This window comes from Monomorium pharaonis, chromosome 9, assembly GCF_013373865.1.
Source record: "Monomorium pharaonis isolate MP-MQ-018 chromosome 9, ASM1337386v2, whole genome shotgun sequence".
NCBI classification, from domain to species: Eukaryota; Metazoa; Arthropoda; class Insecta; order Hymenoptera; family Formicidae; genus Monomorium; species Monomorium pharaonis.
Window position 1 is genome coordinate 7,313,325 of NC_050475.1, and position 13,526 is coordinate 7,326,850.

Below are 13,526 nucleotides of genomic sequence, written 5' to 3' on the forward strand. Positions count from 1 at the left end.
AATTATTCATTTATACGAATATTAATAGAAGATTTCTTCGTACGTTTTAATTATAAAATCTTTTATAAAATTTTTACAAAGAGAGCAATTAATTTTTTTCCAAAATGCAACGCTATACAAAATTATTACGTGGCTTTAAAAGCATTTAGAAGAAACATTTTAACAATTAATAAGTATAAACGGATAATAATAACGTGTTTATCATATAAATATAATTTTACGTAAATTTCAACTGTATTTTTATTTCAGATGAGAGTGACTGAAAAATGTTTAAAGCTAAAAGTTGGAAGATCAAAAAGCAGAGATCTGCAAAGAATTTCGAGAAAGAATTAGAATTTATTGAAAGGGTGCTCTTAATTTCATTAAAGATAATTGAAAAAGGGGTGATACTTTTACAACATCCTGTACACATTTACACAAGGTCGACTTCGTTATTGCTTACTCTTCTACTGTGTGAGGGCAGAATGGTACTCTTCTATCTCAATGAACCGGCTGGAAGGAGGAAGCGAAATAGAGGAAGGGACGATACCCCTTCGTTAAAGGCGTTGGTTAACACTTGGCTATAATAACGTAATATAGCAGGTACAGTCCGTCCAAGCAGCTCCAGCCATATATATTTTAAGAATTATAAAAATATTTTAATATTTTTAATTATACGTGTAGACATATCTACTTAACACTTATTGTATTTATTATCTAGTAGAAATTATAGCATGACTTGTAAAATATAAACAAAATTAAGCAATAATTGCAAATTAAAGGGGATAATAAAAATCAATAAATTACTTAATTCAATAACTTAAAAATTCTCTTTGTAAATAATGAGAGTTATAAGTTATAATGTTTAATATAATTTAAATCTTTTGTCATACTATTTTTATTATAACAAACAATGCAAATAATATAAAATGCAGAGATAGTTGCATAAATTATAACAACGTTCGTTGAATAATATATGAATTCATTTAATAGCTAAACTTTTTACTAAACGCTAGAAAATCGCTTGGAAAAATATTACACTAAGAAATTTATTAACGAGCGGGTTCTTTCAAGAGGCGAAGGAACCGCAGATAAAAGAAGACAAACTCTGTGGGTAACACCCCGCATTTGTAGCAAGATTGACGATCATGCGTTTCGGCGCCTCTAATAATAGTCGCAAAATCAAGTCCCCGACAATGAGATCGACTAACGCGGTTTGCCCAGTTTTACCCCATTTTCCTCGAAAAAAAAAACGCGCGCGTCAAAAAAGATCCGATTCTGTTCCCAACTGAACCAACCCCTAACTATTTTTCCCCGTTTTCAGAAACGGCCGAATTATGCCGCCCACTTTCGACAGTTTCTCTCTCTCTCTCTTTCTCTCCCCCCTCCTTTTCCCGCTGCTTTCCCGGCGCCTTTTTCCCTCTCTTTTTTTTCACGAATTTTTCAATGGCAAACTATCGCACGGCTGTTAAGGCATTGTTGCGAAGAACCGGGCGCGCGTCATCAGTCACTCTCTTCTCCTCCGGGGTGACCGGCAATAATACCGGCATAATGGAATCGGCATAATGGCCGATTGCCGGCCGGTCGTGCAATAGCGCGCACTCCTGACACGAGATCGAGGATTTTATTATGACGCATTGCCCCGTCATTACGTATGTCACATAATTCGCTTCCCGCTTTGCCGCTTTCGCGGGGCCATCACCATCCCGTTTCCTTCTCGAACGACAAATTAATGCGTAAATTACGATAACGTGTGACCCATACATGTGTAGAAGAGATGCGTAAAAGATACGTTTCACGAGGTCCTTCTTTTGTAATTGTAATTGATTATTTATTTATTCAAACAAGCACAAGTATAATATCTCATGCACTCGTGCATTCAATTTGTTCATTGTTCTCTTCTGCTTCTCAAATTTTTTGTCAAAATGTTATATTCTCCATTCATGATTCTCCATCTCAGGCATTTTTTTATTTAATTTATATTTCATATTTTTATTTTACAGCTATTCTTAAACTTTTTGTTCGAGTCCCCCTGTAAATTTATTAATTCTTTTTAAAAAAAGATGCAACTTTCCGTGAAAGGGCAGTATTTTCGCATGCACTCGATTCGTAATTCTAGTAAACGTCATTGTTTTTAACGGCATTGTTAGTTCAATGTTTCCGTTTATATTCAATACGCCGTAATTTGACATATATGGCTGGCGTGAACCGCAACCGCAGCGCTGCTAATTGGCCCTGCTCTTACATTATCGCTCACATCATTATTGTCCAATTAAATATTGCTCCCATGTATAATCAATTACGTCGACGCTTATACGTATAATAGCGTTACGCATAATTACAAACGTTGAACCTTAACGTCCTGTCAAGAGCGTCCTGGTTTTTTCTTATTTTTTTTTTTGCGGCGATATACCTTTCGAATGTGAACAGCGGAGAGCAAATCTCGGCGATCTTAAATCTTTACCGCGGGCGCTTAAACCGAATATAATCCCCATAACAGCGTACCCGCGTTTTTGCCGGAGGCGTCGGGGGTTACTAAAAGGCACACTCCAATGTTTGACCAAGCTGTGCAAATATAAACGAACATCGTGTACATCCGGACACAAGAGGAGCACAATTCAGCCCCGCGCGGTCCCAGCCTCACCCTCGGTTGGCAAACATTTTAACAGGATTAGAGCACACTTACGCGGGCTAATCTGGCCAAATAGTCATTTGGGAAACCGCACGCTTTAAGTAGCCGTCATGGAGTTGTTGATCTAAATGTGATCTACGTTCGATCGCATTCGGTGCTTAAGAACGAAGTTTGGAAATCCGCGATCGATTATAGAATTCTGAAGACTCAGACGATAAGCTGTATCTTAAGTAAAATATGATTAAAAAGTACAAATGTTTCAATTTGTTTAAAAAATATATATACAATATTATATAAAGCAAAACTACACAGAAATATTGATGCAATTACTATAATTTAACTATATTTATAGTCGTTTTCTAAATATATTTATAATTGTTTTAATCATTAAAAAATTATAACTTTTAGTTATTTTTACTACTCATACAATAAATAAATGTTTAAAAAATTATTATATTAACAATTGTAATTTACTCTACAAAATATTTATTTATTTTTATTATCTTAATATTTTTTTAATCGTAAACACAAGGTTATTATTAACATTATATCAAAAATTAATTTTTTATCTGCTCTTGATTCTTAGATAGAATAACGTTTTATAATCTTATTTCCAAATAGTATTACAAATTAAATCCATGTTTTTGTTATATACTAATAAAACTCTAAATATTCGTGCGAAAGTTTATTTAAATGTACTTGTTAAAGAGTTGTTATTTACCTAAAACTGAAGCAAAATGTGATTATTTTTACATAAGTCTGCATAAATCAAGCTTTTCATTTTCTTTGCAGTAGATTTTACAGCTAGTCCGATTATTCACGACCAAAATTTTGTTGTTCATCAGAAGAAAAAAGAATAAATCTATTAAGAAGTCTGTTGTTTTTATATTTCGATAACTTTTTGCTGTGAATATTGTAAAACAAAAAGCATTCTTCATTAAATTTAATGTTACACAGTTAAAACTAATAGTAATCTCGTAGAATCCGAATACATGCTAAAATTTCAACAATTGCTATGTTTTCAATAATACAAGTCATTTTCTATTTTAAGATTGCATCTGCCATCATACTTCCTTAAATAATTTGTATCAATTATTTTATCGCTGCGATCGTCCGTCCTTATTTAAATTTCGAAAGAGTTTAAACACTTCCATCATAAAAACCAGATTCGTATCTAGCAAATATCGGCAATTTGAAATTTGGAGCCTCTTGCGTATAATGTACGAGCGTGCGATCATATTACGTACCGCACGTATTGCATAATGCATAATTAATTTACACGCATAATCACGCGAGTTACGTACCCTTCCACTCCGCGATATACGATTATAATTGTGAAAGCCGAGACGTACGTGCGCACGGGGGTGCGCGCGCGATATCCGTTGCTTCGCAATTTTAATTAATGCAGCGCAACGCAACGCGCCCCTATGACAGCTCCTATTAATTTTGTTCATTAATTTCGAAATATGTTTTTCCTCTTTCTCCGTGCCGGCGCGGCGCGCGTATTTATTTTCGTCGCCGAGGGAATTGGTCCTCTTGCCTCGACGTCGAACACGAAAAATAATACGCACGGTCCGCTCTCGACGAGCGCACACGCGCGCAAATCTACATTGTAGCCTCCCCCCCCCCCTCCTACCCCGCCCGATCCGCCCCGCGCTAAACACACGCGCGACAAGCGATACGCGCGCATCGCGTCGGCGTCGGGACGCTGCTGTGACGAAAAACTGTTGTTGTAGATCGCTGCTGTTGCGCGAATGCAAAATATGGAAATGAAACTTCCGCGGAATTGACAAGCCGCAACCTCTTGGACCTCCCCGTCAATGTGCTCCCGCTCCCGCGTGCACCGTTCATTATACATTCAAAATATTGTCTTTGCATATATGCGCTCGCCGTGTAACAGCGTGTCGTACAAGGGGAGGAGAAGAAAAAAGAGAGAGGGGGGGGGGAAGGAAAAAAAAGAGTTGCCGCGCCGCGACTACGTGTTTGCTTAGAGACGCGGTAGTGTCAGCTCTCGTGATATGCCCTTTTGTGACAGACGGCCTTACTGAAGGCGCGATTATATTTGCGTATATGCATACGAAAATATTTGCACTTTCTACGACACCAACCTCCCCTTGCCGGGACGTTTTGTATGTCATTTCATATGATTCTAAGTATGTGGTTTTATCGATTTTCGAATGTATATTGTAATATATATTGGCAGACTTAAGAAAAATTCGTAAAAAATATATTTAATTAAAGAAGCAATTGAGAGATATTAATTATTTCGTAAAATTTATTTGATCTTGTTCTATATTATCTCTAAAAATAAATTTTGTAATGCAAAAAACAATTTAAATAATCTTTAAATACCTTAAGATATTTATGAGGTAGATCATTTAAAATATTAGAATAATTAACATTGAAAAAAAATTTGTCACATAACTAGAGAAAGATTAGGGTTAATAAAATTATATTGTATTTCCTTTTATTATTATCGTTTTTTTTTATTAAGTTTATAAAATTCAAAAAATATTTTTAAAAAACATTATGTATTTGTCAAGATAATATTTTCTGTAATATATTTTGTAAATTTATTTAAAATATATATTTAAAAACAAGTAGTTAAAACATTAAAAACAAATGTTTTAAATTGATTCGGATATTGATCCATTTCATTCAAATGCTTTACAAGTTTTAATTATTTTTTAAATAATTAAAAAATTTTTTGTATGTCAATAATTTTATTTTTTACTTTTTAATTAACAATTATACAATTAGATCATTTCATATCATGACTTCTTATAAAAATTAAATAGTATGTATTCTTTACGTCATTTTGAGAATATGTCGGGTATTAATCGGGGTTAATATTTAACTTTAGTGTAACTTGAAAACTTGAACATGGTTTTCAAATAACGTAATTGAATTTAATGTATGACGTAATGCGAACATGCATTTGACGTGTAAAGTTATATTGCCTGCGTTCAGGGACCACTTACGATCGAGTGTCGCGAATCTGAGTCCTATAATCGCTTCGAAGGTAATTTGATTATACTTTTATTTTACTTATTAGCTAATATATTGTTTTTTATAATACTTCTACAATGCGCAGTCGTAAGAGAGCTAAAGATTCTTTACATATATATTTTAAAACTTTTCTGTGATATTATATGTACAAGATATTGATATTTTTATTGATGTGCAAAAATTTATTGTGTATGAACATATTCCGTCATTATTTTTATATCTTTCACAATTAAATAAATTATTCTGTATTCATCTAAATTTCGTTTCATAGCAAAAAGCTATTTGGCTGTTTCAAATATCAAGATTGTAACATTCAATTATAATACGATTTAATATATGTATTAAAGAAAATTTAATACATGATAAAACATTTAATTATAAGTATAACAAAGAAAAATTCTGATAACGGATTAATATAAAATAACGCTCGTTATACTAATTTAAAAAAGTAATAAAAGAAACGTATTTTCTTAAACATGGAGAAAACTATGCAATTCATATTTGGCCAAGATGGCAAATCAATACAAAATTACATTTCAATTAAATTGTAAAGGAAATTATAAATTATGATTAACAGAAGAATTTATTACCTTGCTTCTATCATGCTTTCAAAAAGAAATAAATTTTCTGTCGATCGTCAGTTTAAAACGTTGTGTCTTTTTGGATCTCAATGTAACAGTGACAAAAATGATATTCGAGTACCTTGACATTGTCATGTAACTTATTATTTTGTGTATCATGAAACCAAATTGGTTAAGATCAATATTATAAGTTAGAAATTATTAAGATATTGTATACAATACGATATTAGAATTATATTCTTTAACAAATTCTATTATCTCTTCAAGATTTACATGTTCGAATTGTTAATTTTTATTTATGCACACACTGTATGTATGTATGAATATTCGCGTTGCATTTTGCGCAAACAAAGGTATTTGTATAAATTGACACAAAACATTTTACATCAAAGTCAAAGGCTTCTGAGAATCCTTATACATTCAATTATAATTTATACTTTATACAAATGACTCAAGTGAAAGGAAAAAAATGTACTATTACTACCTCTTAGAAATCCTATAATCAGAGTTGTGACAATCGGAAAACTTTTCGTTAATTCATTATTTATGATTTATTCGGTATATTTTGGATAACTTCGTACATTTTCGGAAAATAAAAGAGAAGGAAAGAAACAGCTACACTAAGAAAAAAATGTTATTAATTTGACTAAATTTTCCAATTAAATTAAATTTTATCTATTCAAGTATTTATATATAAATAAATATATAAATAAAATATATTTCAATTAACTATATAAATACTTAAATTAAAATTTGTGCATTTAAATTAAATGCACTTAAATTCCACTTGTCTGTTATATTGATTCTGGATGTACCTTATTTAGTCAGACGCTCATTTTTACTTATCTTACAAAAAATATAATTATTGCAAAATAATTCAAAATAATATTATAAAAACTGGTATATCATCTGATGGAAGACACTTTCTGCTGCAGTTTGCATTTAAGTTTCCAAAGTTTTATATTTTTTAGTTTCCGTTTAAGAAATATAAATGCAAAAATAAAGTGGTACGTCGGTATCGGTTTTCCTCTGCAATTGCTACTCTTTTATTATTTATTATCGGGGAAAAGTGACGCGCAAGCTGTCGGGGAGAGATTCGCGCCGTAGCACTGTACTATTACGCAACTGTTCGCGACCGTCTGCAATGTCATAAGAACTTCACGCATTGTCGCGTGATGAATATAATGGCCATTAATGGAATATCATCGCCACTCGCATCTAACTCTCTCATCCCGTCTCCCCCTCTTTCCTTCTTCCGTATTGGATCACACTACTATTGAAACACACACACATACACACACACACAACACACCCGTCGTCTCGCCGCACTCGTAGATATCCATTAATCACGGACATAAGCAGGCGACTAATTGTCGGCTTTTGGAGCGAGAGGAACAGACAGGATGCGGATGCTAGATAGAGAGGCGTAAAATCGCGTCCCTTTATCGGACGGAGGGCGGCGTGCACGCACACCCCTTGCGCCCGGCCAGAACTCTCTCCCTCCGATTGATTCAATCGCGTCGCACGACAGCATCGCACGATCACGCTGCGTGAAAGCGAAATCCCGTGGATCCCGGCGCGATGCCTGCGGATGTGACTCGCCGATTTCTCCTCGATCGTTTGTTATTCCGGTCGCCGTATAAACTTCCCACCGATTTCAATCGTCACCGTTTACTCGCGCATCAGTTGCCTCTAAGTCCCGTTATATAAAAAGCAGTAAATACACCTTTGTAATTATCCTAATTTAACTTTTGGAGTGCCATGTAGCGTATGTTTACTTTTCTTGAGAAATACCGATGAGCGCCGCAACACTGTAAGATGATTATGCGTTTAGCTTCTACCGCAATTCTCAGAACTCGATTAGACTTTACAATTGAAATGTTTTCTTCCAATTTATTGTCGAAAATAACTGTAAAAATGTATACGAATAATAATTTTATCATAATACTTTCCAATGTAGAATACACGCGAATATACTGCTCGGAATTTTTCGCATGATTTTTACGATCTTCAGTATTCAAACTATTTTTTAAAATATCACAAAAGATAGCAGATCAGATTAAGATTAACATGAGTACTCGGTGAACTTTCGTATATAATACATCTGATTTTTATCAAAGCTTGCGAGGGCTCAAATAAAAATCCAAAGAGATATTTCGGGAGACCGGAGTCTCTCGTGTCGATTAAAATGATTAAAGAAAAAAAAATCGCGCGACGGCTCGTGGTGTTTCGCAGGGGAACGGTAACCCTGCGGCAATTCGCAGCATCCACAGCGAGTTGACATAAAGGCGCGACGTATCTATAGACGCGAATCAAAACGACGGCGCGTAAGTTGCTCCAACGATAATCAATCATCGCACGCCTATTCGCGGGACAGAGGAACGATCTGTCATCCACTTTCGTCTCGTTACGTTGGTCCATTCTATCAGAATCGCTTCATGGCCCATAGTCCCAGCTCTATTTAGCCAGATTGCATCATGCGAATCCGTACTTTTTAAATAAACATTGAAACTTTGTCGAATTCCAACAAACACTCGCGTCTACACATCTATACAATGTATACACGGGATATTCGTCAGGTAACGTTCTGGGTTTGGATGATTTATTAGTAGATTTATTAGACGATACTAATAATCTTCTTATATGATATAATTCTTGACTTTTTCACATTAATAATATGCTCAAGCGACTATTTTTCAAAGTTTAGTAAAATAATATTAATATCATTTTTAAATCTAATACAAAAATTCGTAGAAATAAGAAATAAATATTTTTTTTGTATCAGTGAGAACTGATATAAATTTAAGAAGATAATTTAAGAAATCATTGTAAATTAACAAAGATAAATAATTTGAAAAAAATTCTGTTAAAATCTTTGGAATTAAGTGCATTGAAAACGAATTTCGTATTAAACGATAATAATAATCGGAAAATTGAGGAAAAATTTACTTTAAATAAAATAAAAACTTTGCGCATAATTGCAAATATGATCGAAGAGTGAAAGACTTCGGCGTTTAGAATTCGTCATCAGGGAATATCGTTTTAATAGAGCCGCACTATATGCAAAAGACGACTGAACTCGCGTTGCGCGTGTATGCGAATGTATTTGTCGGTCAGGAAACGGCACACAGGAACTGTGCGCCATTATGCGACAAATGCACCGAGCGATTCGCCTGGTTGCACATCCCGACGCGTCCAATAGAGCAGATCGACACTAATGACGTTGATTCGTTCTACTTCGCGCCGCCGGCGTTATAGTTACGCGTTATTATCCGCTCGGATTCTTCCCAGACATCGATCGATCTGCGGACGATCGTTGCCCGGCAGCTGGCGACGAAAATTTCGTAACCATTGAAGGAACGACAAGCGCCAGAAGGTGACGCATTCCGCCCAAATAATCAATTATTTACTGAAGATGCTGACACATTAGGAATATGTTGTATTGCCACAGAAGAAAAGTTTTTCCCGTTCTACTGCGACGAGCCGCAATTACGTAGGACTTTTCCGTAAGCCGAAACTATAAAACGTAGAGCCCGTCGCATAAAATAAACGACGAGACAAATTTCTGCCGGGATAACTTTAAAAAATCTCGAGACGCCGGATATTCTGCTGTTGCAATTATAACAATTATCCATTGTGTGTGGAACAAGTTACTTTCGAATTCATATACATACATGTATACGTGCTGTATGCCCTAAGGTATATTTGTCCCAATTAATTCCGCTTTGTGCACTAATGGCCCATGATGGTGTTACTTTGTAATTTTTTTAAAATATATAATAAACATTCTTTTAATATAGAATATGCTTTATTCAGTCATAGCTGATATTTATTTGTATGATTTCATAATGTATGAATGTAGATTAACAACAAATGCTTGTTAGCATCATTATTATTCTTAAATTGTTTATCAGTTTATATTGTAATGTTATTAGTCTGGTCCATCATAGCTGGTTTTAAAAGACCGAAAAGTATATTCGGCGCACAGTTCAGTGAACTTTGAAAAGTATATAAAATCACATAAATAAATATCATTATAAAGCTGTGAATAAGGCATATTCCATATTAGAATTATAATTTTTACATAATCGGTCTAGATTCCCCATCATTATTCAAATAAAGACTTAATTACACAAAATAAAAACAAGATCAAAAATTCATTTGTATTATTTAAATATAATAAAAAAAATAAAAATATTACTATTAAGTACAAACTTATTACTGCTAGTATTATCAGGTAATGTTCTAAATACTGCTTCTCTACCTCTCTATTATTGCCGCACGTATCTAATATTGCCTTTCTATTTATTTATGTTTATACTATATAATAGTCTTAGTTTAACGTTAAAACAATTTTAATACATCATATCTTTCATATCTTTCAGCTTTCATACCTTTTATTCTAACACTAAAATAAAAGCTACAATTGACAAAAGCGACAGTGAACAGTTACATTACCTTATATGCGCCGAAAGTTTTGATTTTGATTTTGTAATCGCGCATATTAAACTCGCGATTTAATTTCGGAGCAATTCGCGAAAAAAATATTCGCTCGACGGCTGGCGAACGAGAGAGATATAAGAAGGGATACCTCCCTAAATGGTCACGGTATAAGGAGAGCACCATACGAATCTGATTTGGATAATACGGCACGGGGGAGGCGGTCACCGAGATCCCATCCCCCGTTGTCGGGTTAACCCCTGAAAAGTTCGCGCTTAATATTATTAAATTAAAGGACAATGGCTGGCTGCGCCACGCCGCGGCACGCGACATTTAAGCGATTTTAATAACATTTCACGGGGATTTTTTTAATAATATGATAATAAAGCGAAATGGAAGAAAACGCTCGACCGATTATTATCATCCTCTGTCATGGGGAATCTCCATCCACTCGCTCGCGCATCCATCTGCCTCTCCATTTGCCCCCTTCCTACCCCCTCCTCCGTCCCTGTCCTTCTTCTATCCTCCTCGCCCCCGTTTTCTGCATCGACCGAACCTGCCGTTCTGCTTTTCACCCTTACGAATGGCGGAAGTTTCTGTTTCACCTTCGTTTTTAATATCCAATGATGGAGATCTCAAGTCTTGCATCTTTGATTATATTGCGTAGACGTATACTTTAATAATTTATATTCTAAAACTAAATAGTACGACTTTTACCCTTCTTGTCTCCCTTTCTCTCATAATTGAAATTTAATAATAAAATAAAATGACTAAAACTTATCTATTTTATGTGTTTTCTGTTTTTCTTTCAACACACAAATGTACTTATTCAGATGTCAGATCGCAATTTCGACAAGAACGTGACGATACATTCTTCCCGAATTACTCGAGCGCGTTTTCTTCATCTGCTCTCTTTAATCACGGTGTTTCATGGTCTCCCGACGTTTTGTACAGCATAAAAGAATGACACTTTAAGAGAAAGAGAGAGAAAGAGAGAAAGAGAGAGGAAGGACACGGCAACTATTATGGTTTAAAGAATGGGGATATTTTACGCTCGGTAAAGCACAGTCCATCCCGACCCCGAAACCCGCCCCTCCTGACCCCCTGACAATAGGTTTGGTGCCCCAAGTGTCAACTCGCTCTTGTTTCGTATGGGTGGTCTTGTCGTCTCACCCGATACTTTCCATCACTTTTGTCGAGTAGGTTTCAGTCAACCTGAGAAAGGGTTGACTTCGGAGCGTGAGTAGCTGCCATGTATTTTTGTACCATTTTCATCCTACGTTGCCAACCTTTGCTTGTATTATATCGGCAAAACAAATTATATTTACAACAAAATATAAATACAAAACAGGTAAACAACAAAATGATGGTAGATGATATGTGAACAAACGTGAATCTGTTCTTTATTCTAATATTTTATATTTGAAAAAAAAGAAACTTGCACAGATTTAGCATAAAAACGCAATAAATTATATTTATCTCATAAAGGCTATCGTTTCCCGATTATTAGGCAGGGATGCGTGTAGGTGTAGAACATTAAAGCCCGTTATCGTTAGCGGGGGCCGACACGGGCCCCGTCCGTGTGGGCCGTAGAATGCGCGGCGTACAGTGCAGCGAAGCAGATAGAGCTGCAAAATATTAATCTCTCTTGTCGGGGTGAATGTATTTTTCAAAATTTCCGCGCGCCGTTCTATTAATGCTCCAATAGTTAATGCGGGACCATTAGTCAAACGTCGAGGCTCGTCGTGCACACGAAAAGAGAAATTTCGATTTTAAATCGCTACATTTATCATGCAAGCAGGCGCATATGACACCGTTCTGATTTTATTTTACTTCTCTCTTTCGTTCTCTCTCTCTTTCTCTCTGTAACCTTCACCGCTCAACCCCTTTTTTCGCAACGACTGCCTACATGTACCCGTTACCAGTTTACCGGCTATTTTCGCTTACAACAAACTAGTCAGGTAATAATTTCGCATTACCATTATGTTCGCCATGATTATACCCATCCACGAATAAAAGTAAGCTATATTCAAATCATAAAATTAAAATAATTAAATTCAGAAAAGTTAAATATTTAAAATTGCAAAAAGAGATAAGAACACTGAAAACATTGCACACAAAGAATGAAACATACAAATATAAAAATAATTTTTTCTCTTTCTCTCTATTAAAAAAAATGGCTTAAATTAGTTATTTTAACATGTTCGGTATTATATTCATCAACTATTCTTCTCAACTCAAATGTACTTTTACATTTTATTTATGTATAAATATACAAATTTTTCATGCAATTAAAATAAATTAGAAACATTTTAATCTAAGTTACTTTCTGTTACATAAAATATTTTTTATAAGCCATTTTATACAATTAAAATTAAATAAAATATATAATGTACATACTAAAAAAATAAACTATTCCAAAATATTTATTAAAAATAAACACTATAATAAAATTTTTTTTTAAACTCATAATTAATGGCAAATTAAAAAGAATAATAATCATATTTTTTGTTTACAAATATAGTACGGTAAAATAATTTTATAAAGTAAACCTAACTAGACAATTTTAAAAATTGCAAAAAAATCAGAAATAATAGAAACAAGAAAACATTAAAATATATTAAAAATATGAAAAAAGATTATTATAGGAAAAAATAATTGCCAATTTTTTAAAAGTTTAAAAAGTTATAAATTAAATATATGCATTTTAGAACATTTTAATATACACATTTTTTAATTTAGAATATTCTTTAGTATATTCTTTGTATACTTTGATTGCAATCAAATGAATCACAACATGATTTAAAAACATGAGATATAGCAGATATTTTCAGGTCAACGTGAATTTATTGAATCGTTAAAACGTAGGTCATGAACAAGTAAGT